General features: G+C 38.4%; 1 long non-coding RNA gene across 2 annotated transcripts; it reads left to right on the top strand.

The window, feature by feature from the left end:
* The first annotated feature begins 1,064 nt into the window (after window positions 1-1,064).
* LOC115824746 (uncharacterized) lies at window positions 1,065-20,020 on the top strand. Of its 2 annotated transcripts, none has more exons than XR_004025742.1 (3): window positions 1,065-1,225; window positions 7,558-7,642; window positions 19,424-20,020. It is a non-coding gene; the product is annotated as an uncharacterized LOC115824746 (long non-coding RNA). The 2 variants fall into 2 exon arrangements; XR_004025741.1 differs by lacking the exon at window positions 19,424-20,020 and adding an exon at window positions 9,060-12,438 and having other exon boundaries at window positions 1,066-1,225.
* The last annotated feature ends 5,912 nt before the right edge of the window (window positions 20,021-25,932 follow it).

Here is a 25,932-nt window from a genome sequence, read left to right as displayed (position 1 = left end):
TTTGGCTATATGATTTTGGTTAGAGTCACAGAGGAAGTTTGACGATATTAGGCATAGCCTAATTTCAAGTATGAAATGGGTCAGCTCTAAATGCTGTAAAATTTAAAACGCTATTATAATTATCATTATCATTATTATTATTATTACTATTGTTGTTGTTGTTGTTGTTGTTGTAGCCCAGTGGTAGAAGAAGTCAGTAATTGTAGATTTCCAGTTAATGTCACCGTTTAAAATCATTATTGTCTTGATAAATATATTTCCCTCTCACTTTTTAAACTGCCTTGAACAACTGTGTAGTTCAATAATCCCTGAACAAAAAGAGTCACATAATTCAGATTTGGTCGAGAAATAGTGATGACAAAACCGGGCGAAAAGTCAGAAGTATCGCTTTCCGGATTGTGATATACTTCAAATCACATTACAACCACCCCTTCCACCCGCCTCCGGTATTATTGTTCTTTAAATAAAGTAAATGTAATCAAAATCAGAGACAAATTCCTTAAGCTTTGCAGGTAGAGGATACAAAGACATTCTCTGTGATCGCGCGTTTGTCTTGATTGTATTTTCAAGCATTTATTGCACCACACCTGCACATAAATGTCCCTGAGACGTAGCAGTCATTTTAATTCAAAGACGCGAGATGCAATTTTTGAGACAACCACAAAGAGAAAATCAATTTTCCCCAAAGCTTACAAACAAGCCGTGCGTTTTGACACGTGCTTGGTTTCTTCTCAAACTGGCATTGCTTGCAGACAGACACCCAAATTTCCTTCCATAAAGTCCGTAATGCTCTTTTCATTTCTCAGTCCCTTGTATGGATTGTCTTTCAAACGCGCGTGATCTGCGAATAAACAAAAGTTGGTAAACAATGAAAAGGCAGCTTTAATACATATAGGATGTGTACAAGGACAACCAAATTGAGGGAGTGTAAACTTTGAATAGGAAGACGTCACATCTAGGTAAATTTACACAGATATTAAATTGCGGTTCTCTCGTTTTAGATATAATGCTAGGCTGAATTTTTATGGCACACTGATCGATATCTCTGTAAAATAATCATTTTTTAAACTAGCGGGGCAGTGAAATCTTTGCTTTGTGCTAAAGTCAACAGTGACAGAGTTTGAGCTCAAATAAATGTCGCGATGCCTCCAGCCCTCTGCAGAAGGCGGCGGGCGAGGCTTCTCAGCTGGGCTCTGCTTTCGAATAGGCGACAATAAAGCTACAGGTAGGAACTTTTCACCGTGCGTTTTCAGTTAGTATTGAAATAAAATTGTTCAGTTTTGTGCTTGTGTTTTCACAGCGTGCATGGCTTCGTGTAAACGATCTCGCTTAATTAACAGAGGTTATTTTTAAAATCATATTATAGTTTATTACAGTATACGATTCGAAACTACACTGAGGTGACTTGTGAGTGTTGCACTTAAGTGTCTTTCCAAAGAACGGCGGGCAAGTGTCTTTCAAATGAGCATCGGAGGGCTATTCTGTATGACCAATGCCTTTTAAAAAGCCCACTCGCTTCATTGCACCCTCAACTGTACGCCTCTTCAAAACAAAAACTAAAGGATTCAGAGACTTTGTATTGACTCTGAAGAGCTTTACCCGCTTCACCTGCCATATGACCTGAAAACACTTATTTAATGTCCTTTATTCTGATCACAAATGAACTGGCTACTATTTATCGATCCCAAAAGCGGTTCTCTCAGCAATATGCTACTCATAAAAGAGGGTATTTGAATTATTTTGTTTTTCTGGATATAGTATGGATTTATATAGAGAATACAGAAGCTCGGTCGTGATCACCTGGAATAACAGCTTGCACGCACAAAAAAAAAAAATGATACGGAATCTGAGAAAGTCGCTTGAAAAACTAGTCCACTGTCCAATATATATATAAAGAGAGAGAGAGAGAGAGAGAGAGAGAGAGAGATAGGTGTGTGTATGTGTGTATAAAAACAAAAGCTAAATTCATTATGCACGAAAAAGTAGTAGTAGTAGTAGTAGTAGTAGTAGAAGAAGAAGATGAAAACGAAGACGAAGATCATGACCATAACAACAACAACAATAATAATAATAATAATAATAATAATAATAATAATCCACATTCCGGTACAGTCCGTACCGTACAGTTATATTCTGTACTTTTAGATTTTAGATGTTAAACCTATTTCAATCTAATACCACGAATCTCTCAACACGACGGTTACTACACTTTACGACAGCTTCACATGATCGCTCTAAAATAATGAATTCACTCATATATCTCACCGGGTAATCGCTTGTCCCTCTCCTTCTAAAAATAACTTCCAAAACATTTCTCTCGAGGAGCCCATCTATGATCAGACGTTTTTTGACGGGCCAGCTGGAGGGATTTTAGTAGCCCATCAGTCTATTACCGTCAAAAAGATAGTTTGGGGCAATGCAGAGTTGTGGGCCCCTTGCCCTACACTAGAGTGTAATATAATAAATAGATGATATATTATCGGAGACAGGTTTAAACACAAAACACATAACAAATCAACACCAAAGGAGCGGCAACGAAAGTGTACACGCGAGAAAACAGGCGAAGGGATGCAACTATTGCTACAGACACTCAGTAGTGTTGATGCAACGACAATCAATCACTCATGTTCGGGTCTTTGATCCTACTTGCTTTGGTAACCCTAGTTAATTACATTTCTTGCGAGTCATCAGATTTGCATGTTACCCAAGGGATTAACGTCAACTGGTAAACAATGGCATTTTCCCAAACTATTGCAGGGGTTGTGATCAGTTTATGGAAGTTGTTTCAAAAGTAGGCTAAGGTACAGAGAGAACTCGTCTGATTTTTTTTTTTTTTTTTTTTTTTGCGTCTGCCTATCTGCACGCCAGGGCAGAGCAGGTTTGTAATCACAATCACAAAGCTTAACCGAGATAATTACTTGTCTTTATCTAGTGGCCTTCGGGTTACTGCCGTCTACTCAAAAGGCTAAGTTGCGAAGATAGATGTTTTAAATTATATAGGCTACAGCCATTTCAAATAGCAAAGATACATTTGAGATTAAAACCCAAGAGGTGGCCCTCATTAGAGAACAACCCAAGAATTTGAACTTTTGAACAAAAAGTTAGAAATTTACTCGGGCAAACTGTAGTTCGACTTCTGTACAGCATCATGTCGGCTGACCAACACAAAAGAAGCTATCCAAGTCAGTTGTAGGCGCTGTTACGATTTGGAACACCCAAGTCGGGCGGTCTCCTGGGTGATCGCAGGGGACCGATCTTACAAGCTGTAATTCTGTTTAGCCTATTGCTCGACTGGGACCGTCCGCCCGATCCCGACTTAACTCCTCTTTGAGATGGAATACTCGTAATCCCACATCACAGCATGTGAAACCGCAATCCCACAGTATATTAAAGCAAAAAGTTAGAATGTAAAGCGGCGTGGGATCGCATGCATTAATTTCTTAAGGAGTGAAACCGTGCGGTGCCACTAGCGATTTAAATGGGCTCTGAAACGCAGTACCCACATATGATATTGTGCAAATCAACGAAATATTTCGATTCTCACAAACAGTTATAATGTCTGAGCTTTCGTGATCATTCCGTATTCGCATATCGCCTGGAAACTGTTGTAGCCATTTTCTTTCTGTTTTCAGTGGAAAATATATATAAGGTCTTTAGCCCTGTTGATGGCAACGACAATAAACGCAATTTGTCGATAATTTATTTAAAAACGCAAGGACTGTGGACAATTTATTTAAATGCCCCCTTTAAAAAATATATTGTGTAGTTCAGCCTGCTGAACATAAATGTTATGAAACGTATGAAATGTTATGATTGTAGAACCAGAATGCCGTCTAGCATGCGGCGGGGCCTTTAAATTAGATGGTAATTTAACTGTCGAGTTTATTTATTTCTTTGAATTTTCCTTACTTTATTACGATTTTTAAAATTTTAAACAAATGTTTTATATAGCCTAATTATTTGCTGACAGGTTGAGAGTCCTGTCATACTTTTCTGCTACTTAAACTTTGTTTCCAACACGCATATTTCCTAAATCTGTAGTGCTGTATAACTTATTAGACATTTACTTCGAACACTTAAAGCTCGTGTTAATAACAGCCACAATAACAACAACTGTAACAGCAGCAACAACAACAACAACAACAAACATAGTAATAAATCTTACATTTATTTATTTATCGTAGGCCTATTTTATAATGATTAATATCTATTTGAAGAAATTAAGGAGTCCATATGATTTTTTGTAATACATTAATAAAACTGCTTTTATCAATTACAATGAGCATTGATGAAGTAAAACGATGGAAAATTGGTTTCTTCCTTATATCCTATGACACAGTAAAGAAAAGGTGAGGAGTTTTTCTTAACAGGATGAGTTTTACCGTAAGTCTTGGGCTTCTACTGCTGTAGCAGTACTCCCAGATAACAATCAGTGATAAACTTTGTTGTCAAGTGCTTAGTGTTCATCACAGCAGCATTCTTTTCTTTTTCCTTTCTCTGTGATGATATTTTTCACTTCTTCAGATATGCACAGAAATCATGTCGGTGCATTGCTGGGTAAATATGGAGTAAAATCTACATTTCAGTAAGCTGGTCATTTGTAAGAGCTATCTCTTCCTATTCCCTGAATGTTCCTTTTTGCAAAATAAAATGTCTCCCAACCGTTCAGGGTAAATTGATCCTTATATTGTTACATATAACAAAATATTAACTAAACTGAAAAATGTATCCAAAAGTATTGCTGGGGTTAGACATATGAGCTAAACTGGACTCCAGACTGTCCCTCATGCACACTGGTGAATCCATGTCAACAAAATTTTTGTTATGTTCCTGCAGTTTTTGCAGAAATTTTGGTGTTTTAGACATTCTAAAACATAATAAAGAACTGATATTAATTTCACAGAGTGCAAAGTATTTTAGCAATAGGCAGATTGTTTGGATGTAAGACATCTATAAAAATTATAGCTTGTTCACATGTTTAAATACATGGACAGCACTAGCATGTTCTCAGGATGTTCTCAAGACACTGATTAGCAGCAAGTTTGCTGTATCATGAGCTGAACTGGTAGACTGTAAACATAAGCCTTTCCCAGTGAACTCAGAATCGAGTCTTACAATTACCGATAGCATTCTTTCACTCTCCCAAAACCCTTTCTGTCTGGATAAATGAAAAGAGAAGATAAATATTTATTTGTATATGTAATTTGCCTTTCCTACTTCACAGCCACAAATTTGATGGATTTTACAGCATGAAATAGATTTTAAAAAGAGCAGGCTCTGTTATGAAAAGACTGGATAAAAAGAGCAAATGATGGGCAAAGGGACAGGCATCACCAATGTGTCCACTTCAGTGTGAGGGCAGACTGTGAAATTCTTACCCATGATAACTGTCACAGAAATGCAGGATATATGAGCTCCTCCATTATTCATGACCATTCAAGACCATAATGACATACAGACTGGTCTTTACCAACGACAACCATACTGTAAATTAGAAAATAAAACAGTAATTTGTAAGAGAGCGCAAGTAGCCTGGCAATGTGGATAGCAAATTCCTTTGACTGGAAAACAAACAAACATGCAGCAAAAAAACCTAACAAACAAAAAAACAAACAAACAAACAGAGTATTCTGGTGATGAATGAGTATAGATAGAGCGACTCTGTGCACATAGACATTATTATACATTAAAGAGTTCATGATTTCCCATCCTATGACAGGACCTACAAGGGCACAAAAATCTGTGAATCTATCGTGTTAATTTAGAGGAAGGGCCAGGATTTGAACTCCATACTCCTTCAACCTGTATATGGGGTTACGACACGCAGCTATGTTACAGGTTCCAATACATCTCCATCTCACATCTCCAGTCTGTCAGTCAAAGGCTGTTTTACACCTTAGTCACTTGGAAGGACACTCAGCTCATTCAATCTTAATGAAAGCCATAAACACACGAGCTAGCAATTCATTCAGATCCCCACACCAATTTCCATTTTCAGCAGAAGGCAAACAAAGCCAGATGCCCCCTGCATGGTACTCTGAATAACAAAATCAAATCTTAGTTTGTCCTGCATATGTTCCCTATGCACAAACTGTTGAAATGATGGGAAATGGCACTTTTTCAATTTGTAAAGAAGCCTATGTAGACCCAGAGGAGCTGGATGTTGAGAAGGAAGCAAACCAAGCCATGCAACATTCATGAGAATGTTTTTCATTTTCAAAAGGCTTTTCCAGTGTTCGTGACAAAATGGGATCTGTATGATTCTAAAATTTGCTATGTTCATTGGTTTCCCTATTAGAGAGAAAGGTGTTGATGTTCTTGTTTTGGATGGTTAAGGGATGGGAGTTATCTGTTTTGGCTTTAAGCTGCATCAAATCAACCTGATTACAACTTCACAAAAATCACATTAAAACAGATAAGTAAATTACACTAATAAAGATGGTTAAGTGAGATGGAGATGTGTTGAAAAGCCCACTTGTGTCTGTTATGAGGATGAGTAGATTGCCATGTGGTACTATGGAGTAAAGCTCCCCTGATACACATAACTCCCTTTTTCCTCTCCAGTGATGCTGGAAGGCCTATAGCAGGCAATTTAATTCAATTTTCTGTTAGATTAAGTACCACTCCCATTGCCGTGCTAGCAGATTTATTACCCATGATTGGGTGCTCTTATTTTACAATTTGTTGTAGAAAGACCCCCAGCGGAGAAACTGACTTGATGACAAGAGAGTGAATTAGTCTGTGGCTTAACAGGACTGTGCAGACACATGTTAACCCCCTGCTGCACAAGCGTTATAAATATCTGATCAAAATCATATGGTAGAAATATGATATGGCCAATTATGGTAGTGCAAATAAACAATTTAATAACATAATTTCATACAATTCAGACATAAAACCACGGGGTTATATCATAACAAGGTATTTGTTCGCAGGATTATGAAAGCCACTTTCCTGCTCATAGCAGTAAAACACTAAGCAATTGCCAATTCTTGATGTTGCAAGATGTGTATGACAGACAAAATGCCCAATCTGCTAATTATATATAAAATATACCTATAATAATTCAACACTCATGTAATCATTTATTATTATTATGATTATTATTATTATTATTATTATTATTATTATTATTATTATTATTATTATTATTATTATGATTATTATTATTATTATTATGTTAAGAATTTACTGCATCACCTTACACTACAACCAAAAAAAATTAAAATTACAACTGAACTGAAATATTTTCTTAGAAAAAAGAAAAACAGAACAAGAAAAATAAAAAACATGATTCACATGGCTTATTTTATCACTGATATGGACAAACATTCTGTACAATGCCTTGATTTTCACGTCTTAAAAGGGTAACCATTTTTTAGCTGAAATATTTAGTTTAATGCTGCAGAATGAATGATAATAATAATAATAATAATAATAATAATAATAATAATAATAAAAAAACAAACACTATCAAAAAATAGGGTTACTTTAAATGAAAATGTCGAATATATTTGTGCTCAGCAATAACAAATATGCCACTTGTTATTTTTATAGGGTTTACTTGTTGCATCTCCCTGGCCATGTCTACCGTTACATTTAACGTTGGACTGTGACAGGAAAAGTCTAACACATCATGAAGGTCAGTATTCCTAAAGACTGCTGTGTTACTATATCAATGCAAATCATCTTTAAAGTCATTTTTACATGCAAAGCAAAGCATTAGTCCAGACAAACTGAGCATGATGGATCCTTTGAGGCTGTCTGTATGATGGATTCTAGTCAGAAGATTGATTACACATAGGGATGTGCTTACGAAAGACAATGTATGTGAACATAATCTTCACAAATGTTCAAGTCATTTACAACTGGGCTAAGATCACCAATGCTTTTTGTATGCAAATAATCTCATTTATAATACCCTCATGCACTTTGGTTATTAGAGGTTTTATCCATTATTGACAAAAAGTCTGTGAATTATAAGACATTTTGTTATGGATAAAATCCTGTTTTGTTAAAATATGTAGCCTAGGATATTTCTAAGATCTTATCAATTTTAAGATAACAGTAGGCTAAATTGTAATGACATTGCAGATGTTTAGCATCTCAATTAATGCAGTATGGCTTTGTTTCATAATTTAGCTGTGAAACTATAGCTATAAGAAAGAGTATTTTTTAAAGGATTTTCTCCCTATTCAGCAGAGATTAATTACTGTTTGTTTATTATTATGTTTATTCGTTAATTGAATCACCGAAAGCCTTTAAAAAGTTCTTAACACTGTCGTGTCAATTTGACACTTCTTAAACAATGATGTTTAATTTCACATGAAGTCACATGAATAGAAATCCTCCCTGGCACATATCCTTAACATGCAGCAGAAAGGCTTTAAAATATAGTGTGCAGTACTCCAGAAAGGGGGGGAAACATATAACAGAGACTATGAACAGGTTCCAACTGCCAGTTTTAAATCTGCACCAACCACAATCAATGTGTATTAGCTAAATGCACATACAAGACTTTGTGTTTAAGGCAGTGGTGACTTTGTTGTATTAGATATATATGGCAAGTTTGGCATCAATGGGATCTGTAATATTAAAACTGAAAAGAGATGTTTTTTTGTGGTTGACAGAATGTGTGAGGCAGTGTTCCTGCTTCCCATGTCTGAACTACCAAATAGTTTTTACATATATATTGATAGTTAATGTGCATGGGTGATCACTTTACAAATGGACTTGTCCGATGCTTACAATTAGGAAACTGTAAAGGGCTAAATGGGCAGGTGGTTTCTGATTCTTACATGGACCCAACTCTAGGTTATCCTTTGGCTAATGATTAGTGGTGTTGAGGTCGTTTGAGAGGGCATGTTTTGGAAATTCCTCATTTTTTCATGTATCCATTGCTTAATGTCTGTCAGCCTGAGGTCCCGTGCCTTTAGCTAAGGACATAATTGCTAGGAAACATTTTGCTGCACAGTTGGTGATAAACACAGTCAGCCCCCTCCTAGCCTTAAGACAATTAATTCAGGCTCCCTGACATCAACTCTCCAATCCTCTGACAGCTTGGAGCCAAAATCAAAATGCTAGTTCTCCTGGGAACAGAAGAAGATAGCCGGCTCTGTTCTGGACTGTTTGCTCACTGGCCCTGAGAGCAATCTTCCTCCCCGAATGAAATGCAAGGACACAAACAATGTGCCGGCAAGAGAAAGAAAGACGGGGAATGAACAGTTTGGACTATTTGCTCAGCAGAAGGGCAGTCACAATGGCTGGCCCATGGCTTTCCCATGCATCAAGCCTCTTAGTCTTAGCACCCCTTTGTTGCTGGGTTTCGTCCAGATAAGAGCCCAGCTGCCCCATGCATTTAACTCCCATTGTACGGCATACTGTATAGCTGTTTATCTGCTTTTGGCCATTTTGTCATTCAGTTATTGCATACCATATCTTCTGTGTAACCTTTGTGGGCAGGATTCACCTTTGCATGTGCAGTCGTTTAGGGAAGACAGATCTGGATAGGAAAGCCAGTTGCCCGGGGAAAAAGCCTCTCTTTCACTCTTCAAGTATAGAGGGAGTGTGTATTAACCCCATGCTGAGACCCTTCTCATGTCAAGTATTCCTGATAACAAAAGAAATTAGTGATCAGTTTTTAAAAGGAAACGAGATGTGGGCAATTTTATGTGAACTTGAAAAAGTGAGAATAGGATGACAAAAGGCTAGTAAGAGAGGACAAATAAATCACAGGCACCCATGCTAAGAGCAGTGTTGATATATGCCATTGTTCTGGTTGGACTGTTTGTCTATGTTGGCGGCTGAGAAGCTGTGTTTCAAATCCCTTAGCTCCTCGTGTGTCTTTGCTGAATCGTGAAGGAGCAGGAATATTCTTTTTATAAACAGAAAAATCAAAGTAGAGCCATTGCTTGGAGACAAAAAAGATTTTTTATATATTATAGTGTAAAGGACATTTTTAAAGCAGAACATTTCAACGATGAATCGTGTTTGTGATATCATGTTTAACGTCTTATTCTTGGTTATGTTTATACCATGCTGTATCAGATGTAAAAGGTCAAAAATATTATATGGTTGTAAAACATGGTAAACACTGCAGAGGTCAGTTCAGATGTTTTTACTAAACGGTTCTTCATATGCACATGATTCACTGGCTGCTAAATAAGCTCATAACCTCCCAAGGTGTCTGCATGAGATTATCTTAACAAGCATCTCAGGATGAGTTAGAAAAGCATTGATATAACACAGTCACAGTTACAGAGAGAGGAATAGGAAGTTATAATGGTTGGCACCATATAGTGATATAATGTGGGTTAGTATGAAAATTACTTGAATCAACTCAAAATTACTTGAATCAACTCATCAGTTAACATTCAGTTAGGATGGGAGAGAGAGAGAGAGAGAGAGAGAGAGAGAGGATGTTAATAATCTAATTAGCAGAAGAACAATGTGATCATGATGAAGGGAGAGATTGTAAAACACAGCAGACAACTAACTGATTAAAATTTTTGTCCTCACCATGTTTCAGTGACCTGTATTTCAACACAGCAAAGCAGAATTTGAATAAAGTTGCATGTCAAGAAACACATCAGATTGATACTGTTATGTACATTAAGAATAAGCAGTGTGTATAAGTAGTTATGGAGTGTTTGTATATGACACTAATAGATAGCAGATAGTAGATATGCAAGATATGACTACTGAAATAAGAGTGTAAGACTGACCAAAACATGCACATCCTGGAAAACTGCTAGCATAGTGGTTGAAATGTCTCATCAAATGGTAATAACTCAGTAAGGGAAGGTCTTTTAGAATTTAATGTTGTAGAAGAAGAAATGCAATATGTTCACAGTCACTGCTCTGAAAAAGCTGTAATGGCTGGGAAATGCAGCTGACATAAAATTTTTAAATGGTTTCAATCAGTTGATTTTCTAAGGGATAAATTAATAGACACTCATGTTTGTCCATTATTTTCTTGATCGGAACATCAAGCAAGAAAGGTGTCAGATTAAAGAAGGAAAACAGGACTGTCTTTGTTCTGAATACATGTGTGTATTTCGCTCGTGTTCATGTGCTTGTGTGTGTGTGTGTGTAAGATTGTGTGGGTGTATGTGGGTTGGCACAGCACCATGCTTCACTGATGCTAAAATAAAGTTCTGTTCACGGCTTTTCAGCACGTCTTTGAATTGCCCCCGCAGTGTAATTTGTAAATGACGAGAACCTCAGTAATGTCGTGATACAGATCCCTGAGAGCTCGCCAGCTAAAGACAGAGTCTGAGTCAGTGCAAATGACTGACACAAAAGCCCTGTGATTAGCAGTGACCGGAACATGTTAAGAACCTGGGGCTAAGAACACACACGAACAAACACACCTACAGCATTTACAGGGCCGTCACATACAGTTTCTATAGCCCTCTCCAACAACAGGTGATGTCTCCACTTCTTGAGCTGATTTTTGATAAAATGACCTCCTTTTCATCAAAATACTGGAATCGATTAAAATTTTTGGATTTTGGGAGCTGTAAATGAAGTACTGTTTTAAACCTTCAACACAGCTCTGAAGAAAACGACAAGTTCAACCGGTAGTTTAAGTTGAGGTAGAGTACCTTCCACTCTTTTAAATGTCTTATGATTTTTCTTAAGCTCACCCTTGTGACATACATTTGTGAACGTGAATGTATTGATTTTCTTTCTACCTCAACCTCTCTGTTTTTCTCTCTCTCTCTCTGTGGTTGGTCATGTTTTTGAATGGAAAGAGAGAGATAACAGGAATAGGGTGATGTGACTGTTACACAGTACCCTCTCTGTGGGCCTCATTGACCGGCTCATGGCATTGGTCAGGTATGCCTGCAATGTTTAACCAGTGATCCATCTTTACCTGTTTAGAGTTCTCTCTCTCTCTCTCTCTCTCTCTCTCTCTCTCTCTCTCTCTCTCTCTTTCAGGCAGCTTTGTTTGAGCTGTGGCCTTATTAGTGTTTCTCTGACTCAACAAATCAAACCTACTTATGTCACAACTGACCAAAGCGATAAATTTATGCTTCATCGTAATCCTGTTTATTTTTCTATAAGTGAAATGTCACGTGGGGTTTGATTTATCAGAGTGCGTGTGTGGGTGAAAATGACTTCAAAGGAGAAGCTGAAGGGTTAGGGGTGATTTAGAATAAAATACCCCTTATCACTGGTTTCCAGCATTAACAAACACGTTATTGTGAAAATCAAGCTTTGCATTAGGAAGGTAGACTTTAAAAAATGTTTGTTTATGTAAATCAAAACAAAGATTGCGATTTGACTTGGATCTGTTGTCATTATTGTAAATGCTTAAAAATGACATGTTCAGCAGAATCAACAATAACATTACTATAGTACATTTGCATTGTCAAAATCATAGCTCTATAAATTTGTCCAACATGTGATACAATAAAGATGCTTAAAAAACCACAGATGGAACATTATATATGTATTAAAATTATATATATATATATATATATATATATATATATATATATATATATATATATCCCCACCCATCTTCTATTAAAAATGATATATATCCCATCCCCACCCATCTTCTATTAAAAATTATGAAACATTTTTAAGACATTTTGTTGCAGAACTAAAACTCCTTCTAATTAGAAGAAGACTAGCAAACAAAACAGGTTTGTTTATCCATTATGTGAAGAGCTGTCAGGTATAATTGTCACTGAGAGGGACTTGAAAGTAGCATATGAGAATACCTGCATTGCTTAGCATCAAGAAGAGCAGTTTATGTGATTATGAAGCCTTAATCAAACCCAGTGTCCCAGCTTTCACAGCATAATATTAAATTATTAAATAATGTCTGACAATAATCAGTTAGAATGCTATTGTGGCTTGTTTCCTGATTTTATATATTGTTTCCTGATTTTGTATATATATATATATATTTTAATATATAAAACTGTACAGTGATCATTTTCAAACCGCCAATTCCTTCACAACGCGTAAGGAGGAAACATACTTCTTCTAGGCTCACCTTATAGTTTATTTAATTTAGATGTCACAACAATTTTTTTCAAAGTATCAGACATGCTGAATACTTCTGACTTTTAATTTTAGACAATGTGAAAAATATGTTGTGTCCTCATGAGCACAGCTATGTTGATATTAATGATTAACCAGTGACTATATGGCTGCTTCACCTCAAAACACCATTCATAAGTTGTGCTTTCAAAACAATACAAGTGTTTGATTTTCAAGTTTAAAGCATTTCTGACTCTTTTTAATTTTATGTGTGTGTTAGTGAGTGTGTGGGGGTGTTTGCTGTGTGTGTATCTAGGTCAGTATAGTTGATGTAGTGAGTGCAGAATGTCTGCTGAAACACTATTGGCAAGTTCTGGCAGAAGCACAACCAGCAGTCCTTCAGTCTCTTTTCAGTATAAGACTTAAAGTCTATAGAGTTAATTCCCCTTGAAGACAAATGAGGCTCGGCTAACTTTTTCTCTCCAGGCATGTTCATGCCCCCTTGCCCCAAGGTCTCCTCCCAAAACCATTTTCACAAATAGCTCCGAGTCAAATTTTGAATAAAAGAACAAAAAAGACTAAGAGAGAGGAAATGGAAAAATCCAGACTGATTCAGGCATACTCTGAACAAAGTTTCCCACTTTGACACATCGGGGCGCTTAAAGCAGGCTAGCATGGTCAGCACAATAAGTGTCAGTTCTCCAGAGGACACAAGTACAAATGGATGTGATCATCTTTGTCAGGCGCTGCAGGTACTGCACGGGGTTATCATGGTCATTTTGATGTCATATGGTGTCATAACACACATAATACATTAAACAGTACTTTTGTCGAGATTACAGAAGGGTTATGGCAATATGAAAAATATAAAACATGTCTCGATCTTATTGATGGCATTATATGAGAGAACTGAGGGAAGTTCAAATCTAACCTTCATCACTGGCATTATTTTTGCCATCATCATCATCATCATCATCATCATCATCTTGTTCTTCGTCATCATCCTCATCATCATCATCATCATTCCTTCGTCCTCCAGGAGGCACAAAGATCTGTTTCCACCAAAACATATACACCTGTATCTCTTCACGGTCATATCTGACGTCTGACCCGATTGCGTGTGTGAGATAACACCATCGTTTGTAACGCTGAGAGTGGGGACAAAAGGAAGCCTGCCATTAATGATTAACAGTGCTAAAAGCCCCTGCTTTTGTATTCCCATGGTACCGCGGCTATCTGGCTGCCATGTGACCCACGTCAGGCAGATTGGAGAGGGGGGGTGTGAGTGCAAACACAGGTGTTGTGTTTGGGCTGGAGTCACCAGTGCTGTCAGGGACAACTGCAAATACACTATGCAATGCCTTGCTCGCTCCCGCCTACACAGTCATATCAACATCCTGTAGACTGCACGAAGCCTCCACCAACGTCCTTCCTCGTACCTTCAAAAAATGATTATCTTACAAAAATATATTTTCAAATATAAAGCGATTACCCCCCACAAACAATATTAAATAACACTATTAAAAGAACAAAAAGTAACTGATGCCTGTAAATACAGTATTTTATATATATATACATAAATACAGAAAGATTTCAAGCAAACCCTAACTGCAGCCATGCCACAAAAATGAAGTGTATTAAAGATACATGAAAAATCAAAATCAGTTAGAATGAAACTGAACGCCTAGAATAATAATAATTTAAAAAACCCACTTTAATTATAACTAACTTGTGAGTATTTTACTGGTCACATCATGGATGAAAATTCTAATGCAACTCTAATGAGGTTTCCTCACACACCACTTAACCTTGAGATTTCCAGTGACCTCCTGCAGCGTGCTCAAAGTGAGGCTATGAAACTGGAGCTCTTTGTTGATAATATAATCAGGAGATATGAAGACTCTATTGCTTCTTGGCTTTCCGTCTGTCACACAATGAAGGGGCGATAACAGAAACAATGGCTGCAGCATGAGTACCCCCTCTCTGAACTCATAAGGGCACAGACAGTCTCACCTCCACCAGTCAATTTAGATTGTAATTTTCTTTACAGCATACTGTGGTCCTACAGATGGGCTTTTTATTGCTTAGATATTAATATTTGTGCTCCGTGTACCAGCAGTTAATTGCCAGCAATCAGAAAGAGCTGGGAATAAGATAAAAACCTGCAGAAGAACACATTTCGACATAAAAGGAAATTAAGTTGGAAGGGGAGAGAGAGAGAGGGAGGGAGGGGGATTTTCTTTTTCTTTTTTTCCACTTTGAGCGTATGTGTACGTGCGTGCCTGTGCTATAACGTCAAGAAATACTGAAAAGAAATACAATGCAACCTCTCATCCATCTTGATTTCTGTATCAAAACAAGCCAGCCAAACTCATCAACTCACCTCACTAACAAACTCATCAGCAAAAGACAGAAAGCACAGCTCTTTGCATGAAAGCAAATAATAGGAAAATGGTCTTTGCTCTCTTGTTCACATTGTGTAGTCTTCACCCTGATTCTAAATGTAGGGAAAAATTCCAAATCAAGGACAAATATTTTAGACATTACACATGACAAGATACACAACAAATTCAGCAGAGTTAAATTAGCTCTTCTTGCATATGATCACCAGAATGGGAAAAAATTCAGACTCAGCGAGATCATTTAACACTGGCTAAAAAGTCCTGTTCTGTGACCACAGGAAAGGCACCAAATACTATACTAAAAATTTTCACAGACAGTAATTCAGTTTTGCCCTACAGTTTTAGCCTGCAGCAATGCCATTGAGGAGACCTGGTGCTAGCAGCTTTGCTAGCAAAGTATTGCAGTTGTATGAGAAATGTAATGGATGTACTTTTCCTGACACAGTGATAAGTGTAGGCTGCAGTTTTCTTTACACCCAGGACCCAGGGGAATCATCTCAGTTCCCATCATTTTTAATTGAGACAAATCATAGTCATTTTCAACTACATTTTTTTTTACTCAATTCTAGACTACTCACATGGTATAGAGGACAGAGAAAAGGTTCCTTTTAGGACAAGAAATTGATTACTAACTAAACTGTGTTCTGCTCTCTTCACCTTCCTTTTTTTTTTTTTTTGGTTGTTGTTGTTGTTCTCAAGAGTAGAGGGCAGAAAGTTGTGTGGTTGCTGACAGGTCTGTCTGAGTGGAAGTGAGGAAAGGCAGGGGCTGCTGCTTTCACCCTCTCCTTCCCACCCTCTCTCTCTCTCTACCTCTCTCTCTGTATGTCTGGCAGCTGGTTGTGGAGACACAGGGCCATTAGGGTGCTTTCAATTTCCACATTTTGTAAAGACAGGGTGTCTGCCATCACAAGGTACAATGGTCAGGGTCAGGATCCGATGTGTGTATGTGTGAATGTGTGTCTCTGTGTGTTTGTGTGTGTGTGCGTGCATGCGCGTGTGTGTATGTGTGTGTGTGTGTGTGTGTGTGTGTGTGTGTGTGAACGTGTGTGTGTGTACATACCTGGGTGCTGAGGTTCATACAAGACAGTCACTAACGTACCAAAAGCACAGTGTCTGTGTCTGTGTGTGTGAGATGGACAGCTGCTGTCTGATGAGGGGGTGTACACATTGCAGCTGGGCAGGCTCACCTGTCCTACAGATAAATGTGCCCAATTCCATCTATCAGCACCCAATGAGCAGAAGAAAAACTTGAGTTAAAAGACAGACAGAGAGAGAGAGAGAGAGAGAGGGAGAGAGAGAGAGAGCAGCAAATTATACCACTGTCATTGAAATTTTGAGAATATGGACACAAACAGAACATGAGACCAACTTTAAGCCAGATCAATCATCATTCATTAATCAGAATGGATTATTTGAGTGTACTGTCCACTGAGCTGGCATGTGTTTGTGTGTGTGTGTGTGTGTGTGTGTGTGTGTGTGTGTGCATGTGTGTGTGTGTGTGTGTGTTTGGAGCACTCAGTGGCACTGAGGTACACAAACTGTGCAGAGCGGGTGGGGCTATGAAAGGAGCAGTCGTTTTTGTGATGGGGTGATAAGATGATGACATGGCTGATAAGATAACCCAGCTCTCTGGCACACACACACACACACACACACACACACTCAGATAAAGAGAACAGACACATAGAGTAGGCTCCGGAAAGAGCAGAACAATGGGAGGAAGACCGAGACATAGATACATCTAAACAATGATTTCCGGAAACATCCATGTAAATCAGCCTTACAAAAGTGGGCGGTGCCTTAAAGATGAATTGACAAGATTCTCTTCATTAATCCCAATAAGCGTCTGCACAAGACAAAGTCCCTTTGGGTGAACTTTGGTAGTCTGTCACTTTGTGTCTGGCTACATTGATTTGGATCAAACTCATATTTACAATATCGGACAGCAGGACTAGTGACAGTCTGGGAAACACACAACTATGACTAAAACAAAGAATCATTTGAAAGTACAGTAAAAGTATTATTAAGTTTATTCAACAGAGATGCATGCATAAATTAATTGCACAAGAATGAGCGAGAAGAGATTAGGAGGGGAATAAAGTGGTGTTGATGAATGGAACGTGAGACAGAAAATGAATGGGCTTCAGGGTGAATCTAAGATGAACTCATTTTACAACACTAATGCTGACACTGGGACAAAGAGACAGAAAACAAAACAAAGGCGACAACACAAAAGAGAAAACTAACTTTGGCGTGTGTGAAAGGACGTGAGTATCCAGGCCAGATGTTTTTAAATGGTGGCCACACTGACAAAACGGGGGTATTTTTAACAGTGTGCATCGTCCCATTCAACTACCCTCACAAAAACTCCCTTTCACTAGCCTGTCAGTAACCTGCCATGACCTGCATTCAAGGCCATGCAGACTCCCTGCACAGAATGTGGCCGCAGAGGGGGTGTGTGAGTGAGTATATGTGAGGTGTGGGGGAGATCATGGGAGACTCGCAGCTGGGTAACTGCTCTCAGCCTTCTAACTCAGGGCAAAAAAGAACCCTGATGAAAAAGACTTGCGACTCTGGAAAATTTGAAAACAAAGAGCTGCATGTAAACACACATGCATACATATACACACAAATGTGTACATATGTATATGCACTTGCGCGCACGCACGCACACACACACACACACACTCACATATACACACACTCACACAAAGAATGTACAAACAAGCAGGAAACAAAAGGGCTCTTGTGACGGAGGATGGGATCTTGATGAAAAATTCAAACAATATAATATGGAGAATGTCAACAGCTGCCACACTTCTGCTGAGGACCTTACAAACACCCTCAGCACACACATTACACACACGGCTCAACCTCTCAGCCTAATGATGATGGCTCTGCTTTTACTTTAGCCAAGCTTTTAAAACACACATTCACACACAGGCATGCACGCGCACACGCACACACACACACACACACACACACACACACACACTCACACACACACAAAGCAAAAAAAAAAAAAAAAGCAAAAAAACCCCAGAAAAAACAAGGATGAAAAATCCAGACCCGCTTAAAGGTTTATATGCATAGTACAAACACACACACAGACACACACACACACACACACACACACAAACAGTGTCCTGGGTCATATCTAACAGCCCTATGAGCTCCTGACCACTCAGGAGCAGGGTGCTCTCTGACAGACACAGATTAAGATTTCACTGCAGTTACATTCCAGCAGTTCTCAAACACAACAGAGAGCTTAAAACCTCCTGACAGGATAGCTTTGCCACCACACACACACACTGCTCTCATATCTTTCAATATCTGCTTTGCTCGGAAAAAAAAGTTAGTGAAAGAATACTCCACATGCACTCACTTACTCACTGTGGAGAGGAACAAGAACGCACTGCATTCCCTCTGATGAAAATGGGCTGAAAAAGACTGTTACAGGGGAGAGAGTGAGCTCCAGAGAACAGCGGTAACTGAAGCAGTGTGTGTGTGTGTGTGTGAGCTGAGTTGGTGGATCATCTGAATGCCTCAAGCTTTTCAAAGGGCTTCTCTAGGTTATCTGTGGTTTGTCAAGCAGAGGTAAAACAATAACATGACATGAGGAAGACAGACAGAAAGAAAGAAAGAAAGAAAGAAAGAAGGAAAGAAAGAAAGAAAGAAAGAAAAATTGTGCTCAAACTCACTTGCTGGATGTGTAATGAGGCAGGTGAAAGTGGTGGAGGAGAGAATGGGCAAACTCGAGCACCTAATTGTTATTGCGGCAGTGTTTGGTCTGTAGACAGTCGATAGGAATCAGGGATCAGCTCCTGCTGCTCCCACTGCCAGTGTCTTAGTTGTAATGCATCCCTCTACTAACAGGGATCAAGGTATTAGGGATTCAGGTTATTTCTATTGATTTTATGTGCTGTCATGCTGTCTTCCAACCAACTCATATTTGTGGAAATTGCAAATTCCTCCTCGGAAATGTCAGCAGCGTTTAATCTCTCCCGATGTGGTCAATACAGGAATCTCAGGCCGATCGGACTGCCGTTATTGCACCGGGCCCAAGAGCTTCCCCTGTTGCCATGGCATCGACCCGGTGGTGAGCAATGGGACCGGTCTGAGGTATGGGTGGAAAAATCTGAAAGTGGATATTAAAACCAACACATACAACCTGCGATGAAGCACAGAATTGGTATGAGGGGTAATGTACCTGTTCAATGCGGCTTTTCATGAGTGAACCACCAGAGTAGTCAACTGCATTACAGATACTAAGAAAATCATTTTAAAAATGTAGTGTAGTACTTTTAGACCAGATGTTAGACATAGGTTTACAGAAGTATTAACAATTAATTGTACATGTGATAAGAGTGTATGATTCTTAGTTGTACAGCATATGAATGACATGCTAATCCCTCCCAGTACTTCAGTTAAGTGACTTGCTGGTGAGTTGGTTTTGTATGGAAATAATTACTCTTCTTTAAATTGTGCTTACATTGGTGCAGTCATGACATACCAATATTTGCCCATCACTAAGATTCATTCATGTTCAATTTAAGGCAACCAAGCAGACCAGATTCGTCAATCTCACACTATTTATAGATGTCTTGTGCTTCTACGTGTTTGTGTCCTGTGATTTTTTTTTTTTTTTAAAAATTGTATTCACATACTTTTCCCCATATAAATAAAATGATAAAGACAGTGCTTTCAACAACAGCAAGTATAGAAACATGCCTGATTTTTTTCTCTTCTTTTGAGTGTTGATATCACTGCAGGACATTACCATAAAATCTCTAAAAAACAATCACTACTTAAAATGTAATGTAAAGTAAAGCTCTGCATTTAACCCATCCAACACACTGGTGCACACACACACACACACACACACACACACACACACACACACACACACACCAGATGCAGGAGCAGTAGGCAGCATTATATATACATGTGTAATATAAAAATGAAAACTGTTCATTTTGTGATACAGAAAATTATTAATGGATTTTTTTTCTTAACATTTAAAAAACAGCAATGGCTGTGATGTAAATGGTCACAGAAAATTTGTCAGGTATGTCACTGATGTTACCTACAAGTAAGTATTTAACAAAACAAGTATTTAACAAAAACAAGACGTGCACCCATGCTGTACTAGGGAGTTGTAGTATTTGTTGGCTTACACACTGCAGGTTATGTTTTCTTTCACACCAAATTTGTTCTGGAAACTAATCACAGCCAGTTAAAGCTATGATAAAGCCCACAGTAAATATGAGAAAGATTGACATCCACATGTGGAAGTTTACATAGCTTGGCCAAGTGTACATATAGGCCAAAGAGAGGACTAGTTTTAGCAGAGACATGAATGTGTAGACAGCTGCTATAAAAAAGAAACTATGAGTCTTGTATGAACTACGTTCTCTCCCTCAAGAATGTTGAAAACAACACTGAGCTACATAGAACTGTTCAACATTTGTGAATTCACACAGCCACATAACTCAAATTTTGACCAATGAAATCTCTACCACAGTAAGGTAAGACTGGGTATCATGTCATTGCTCCTTGGGAAAAAATACTGAATTTCTGAAGAGATAAACATAAATAAATATGTGGGTACAGTGTAAAGTCTTCAAAAAATACTATCAGTGAAACTCTAAAGGTGTTGCTTTTAAAAAATACTCAAGCAGTAATAGTGAAAATGGAAGTGAAATGAAGCACTGATATGAGGTACATGTGTTGGTAATTTGCTAACATAGTATTCAAAAACAACCACACACACACACACACACACACACACACACATGCACATACTTACACACACACACACACACATATCTTTTTTGCAGTTTTCTGCAACAGTTATGCAAGAGCACCAACAAATGCCCAGCCCCAAAATTTACCCCCAACACTAAAACTACTGTTGATTGCTTAATGTAAAAATTAAAATGCCAACACTTCAAAACACTTTCCCTGTAAAAGAAAAAAAACACCCAAAACTCCTGAATTCCTCTAAAAATATAGAAATAAGAATATCATAGGACTGAGGTTGGTGAAAACTGGTTCATTTCTTCCAGTTCCTCCTAACATTGCTTGATAATACACAGCAAAAGGCTGACCACTGCATAGGTCAGGTCACCCTCTAACTGATTGGGCTGAATCTAATCTATAGATCAATTAGGGAGAGCCATGGGTCAAGCTGAAGGTATTGCTGTGCCTATTAGCCCTCCCACCTGCTGTTATTACACAGTCACATGCTCAAACAAAGAGAAGGTACTTGGAATGCTAGCCTGCACTGCCAAAGGTAAACAGTAGAGCTATGAGGCTCTCACAAAATATTGATCCCACACAAATCTGCACACCAGAGTTTGTATGAAACAGTTAAGGTTATTGTGCTCCTTTCAAGCAATACATGTTCTCATATTTATGAAAGAAAAAAAAGATGCATTTGGCAACAGTTCCTATGAAGATAACAGATAAGAGAGCTAAAGGGTTGTTCAAAGGCACTGCTGTATTAACATGCTGCTTTTATTATAATGTGATCGATAATGTTTTCAGGGAACATCATCTAATAAAGACGGATAATACCCCTTCAAAACCCCTTTCACCCAAAATGCCAAACGCTTTTGCGAAAGTTCCCTTTTCACACTTCACATAATCACATTACTGCAAAACCCGGAACGCAGGACGGGGGTGGGGGAGTGTGTGTTGCCGTGGCATTAACATGGACATACCGCCAAATTCTCAGCCTAACCCTAACATTTGGAGGATTCACAAAACCCATCCTACAGAGCAAAGTTTCCCTCTCAAAACTGTCTATTTTAAGTTGCATACATGTTCAGACACTGTCTGTTAAAGCTGAATCTAAAAACAACTGAGAAAAAAACCCCGAAAAAAAACATTCCACTTTATCCTGAGAAGCTGACCCGAGGTATCACGTAGGCAGATTATGTTGCATATCGTAGCATTCAGATGAATGACATTCCAATGTTATTTGTGTGTTGGAAATGTCTCGCTGTGAGGAATGCGTATATGTTTAATGGCGAGATTTAAATATTGCGGTTCAAATCTGCTCACAGTGTTGAACCATCACGTCACTCCATCAAAATGCATGTGCGCTCATGAGTCTGGAATATTTTCACTTTTGTTTTCTGTAGTCATGGAGGAGCACAGTGTGTTCCCATCTGAACTTGTGAGCTCAACAATACAGACAACTTGTTCAAATACCCTTGGACCAATAATCCAACATTCCATCATTCAAACACATACTTGTATCATTCTAATGCAAGCAGCGAGAGGCCATATTCACCACAGTTAATGTCCTAAAATCCCTCCTTACCTGTCTTTCCTTCACTCCAGGGAGTCACTATGTGCTAAGACCTTATGGTTCACTGGCTATAAGAGGCCCTAATGGAAAAATGTTGCCATTGAGGCATTGCCACTCCCTGCCATCACCTCCCATTCATGTTATCTTTCCATCCATTTGGGAGATATGGCAACACTATAATCAAATTAGCCATTGTGACTAGAACAAACACACTGGGATCTTGACCTGTGAGCGCAGACACAAAAGAGGCACCCAGGACAGCAGGACACCCTGATGGAGCTGATCCCGGAGCTCTCATACTGCTTGCTACAGCCCAGCCAGATCCGCATACAAAAAGCCATGAAGACAAACACAGACAAGCCCTCCCTCACAGCAGGAAAACACAATATGCTCAGACAATATCAAACTTTCCAAATGGGCCCTCTCAGTCATTCTGTGATAAGAACATACTCAGTGCTGACCGGTGCTTCAGAGCTACAGTTAAGTTATACAAATCGGCAAAATACTAGCTGTGTTGAACAATAAACAAGTAAGCAAGTAAATAAATACATAGAAAAGTAAATAATGCATACATTCATACATAACTGCAAATTGGTGAATTAGTATAGAAATGAATTCACAAATGCATGAAATGAACATAAACAAATTGTTAAATGCTATAAAATAAACAAGTAAATGAATAAATAAAAGAACAGATTTTAGATGTGTTCATGATGAATACACAATATGCCCTTCCACAATGCTGCAATCACATGAGGAGAAAAGGGCTGGTCGGCACTTTGTCATAAACCCATTCAGGAGCCTCAAGGCCCAAAGATTAGGAAGAATACTGTGTCATCCTAGCGCTCTTTGGATTTGGCATACTAAAAAGGATGAAAGAAATCACTTCACGTTACTTCTGTGCTGTTAATGAACTGTGGGCAATTGAGAAAAACTTTACTCAATTACTCACTTTTCATTTCTCTTCCTCTCTCTCTCTCTGTTTCTCTCTTTCTGAAGGGGTGCGGTTGCTTTGCCTTGTCTGTGGATTCATCCAATACATAGGAAAACCTGGGTGGTCACAGGCTTCTGAAACTCTCGCTGCCTTGATGCACAATATAAACTATGTTTAGTAAACTAAATCTGTAATAACACGGCTCCTAGCTGCAGTTAATCCTATCAAAATGGACTCGTTCACAGAGAGGACAGGAGTCAGAGCCTGGTGATGACTGAGCATGTCATGTATTCAATACTTTGAGTGATGACAGGAGCAGAGCCAAAGGCTACTCAGCACACACACCTTAAAATAACACAGCATTGCCACATCCACGAGTGTTCAGATACCTCTTGCCTACACACACACACACACACACACACAATAAAGATGTTCAAACAGAGACTCTTGTGGCAACATGCACGCAGCACACAGCGAAAGATGCCGCTTTCTTTTTCGATCAAGAGCATGTTTACTATTGAACATTTTTATCTTCAGTTTGACTGTACCCAAAAATGTAATAGGTGATCAACAAATTTATTTCATGAACTTCCTAACCTTAAAATGAACTGTTATGTGGATTGTCAATTTGATTATTAAAGAGACATTAACTGGCCAGAGAATGAACTGCACAAGGCCAGCCCATCAGCAGAGAAACTACACTATGAGAAAGCAAAAGACGAGCACTCCTGGATACCCTTAAGCCATCTCTATTGTTCCCCCAACCCCAGTTCAATTCACAAATCTCACTGAAAGCCAGCTTCTCCCCGTCTCTCTTTTCTAACTGCAACCACACTCCTTCCCCCACGCACACAAGCCAGGCCAGTAGCCAGTCGGTATCAGTGTCACTCTTTTGTAAAACAGTCTTTCAAAGCATGTGTTGTTGCAATGAGATGGTTCTACAAACCAGAAATATGATTTTTCTTTTGTTATGGGAACCCATGCCAAAATCAAAAGCCAGGTATAGTGTAGACATTGAGAATGATCATTTCAAGCATTTAAATGGATACTCCAACAGAAAATCATATCTAATATTTTGAAATCCTCAAATCAGACTGATATACAGTTGTGTTCAAACCTCAAACTAGCAACAGTATGTTATAACTAGAAAACAAATAATGTAAGAATGTTAAAAAAGAAAACAAAAAACAACCAACCAACGAATCAAACAAACAAACAAACAAACAAACAAACAAACAAACAAACAATCACTCTCCCAGTGCCAGACATGACAAAACATCCATATAGTTATATGGCTGAGCGCACAGCCCAACTGTCAACGTGCTAAAGCATGCTCCTAGCATAGCCTGACATCTGGTTTGTGTTTACATCACTGGTCTTCCACTTGGGTGTCATGAATAATTATTTTCAAATTGTTTTTTTATTAAAAAAAAAAAAAGAAAAAAGTTGTGGTAAATTAATTCAGCATCACAAATGACTTGGAATGAATTTCGTGTTAGAAATTCAAAATATCGATGTTTAAAATTCTCTCAGCTATTGTCTATTTTAGAAACCAGTATTGAACATCATTCCACTGAGAGACGGACAGCCCTGCTCACCCCTTTAAGCCCTTAAATCAAAACTTCACAAAGTTCCGTAACAAGGCACTGAAAGCAAGCTTAGCATACCTTAATCTAGAGTACTATGAGACTCTCTTCAACAAACAACCAATGCGCTCATTTTAGACTGAAAACAGATGGTATTTCATGCTAAAAGAATTAATCAAAATACAAAGATAGCTATTTGGTGAAAGCTCTCCATGCAACCACTGATACACCCAAACCAGACATTCAGTAAAGATGTATCACTATTACACTGACATCTAATGCTAAGGGTACAAAATATGGATATCTTTACAGACTTTATGATTATTATAAATTCGAGACCACTGGGTTTCCATGACAAAGCAGTGACTCTTCTGTTTTTATTCTCGTTCCCTTATTCAGCCGCAGCATAATTTGCAATCATCAGGTTTCTTTGTTAAACTTAGGGCTGGTATTTGGAAATAATCCTCTTCGCATGGAACACTGTTCCAACAGGCATGGGCAGGATCAGCTCCCTGGCTCTACAGACACAGACCTTTGTAAGACATACCATGTTCAAGGCTGAGTAATCGAGAAATTGAGATGTGGGATGAAGGTGGTGTGACTTTATTGTGTTGGCAAATTTACAGTCACTGTAAATACTGAAAATGCTGATATTGGAAACCTGGGGAAGGGAGGCAAGAATACAAACAAGTG

This window comes from Chanos chanos, chromosome 1, assembly GCF_902362185.1.
Source record: "Chanos chanos chromosome 1, fChaCha1.1, whole genome shotgun sequence".
NCBI classification, from domain to species: domain Eukaryota; kingdom Metazoa; phylum Chordata; class Actinopteri; order Gonorynchiformes; family Chanidae; genus Chanos; species Chanos chanos.
The sequence above is the reverse complement of the archived record's forward strand: the minus strand, read 5'-3'. Positions and strand labels throughout refer to the sequence as shown.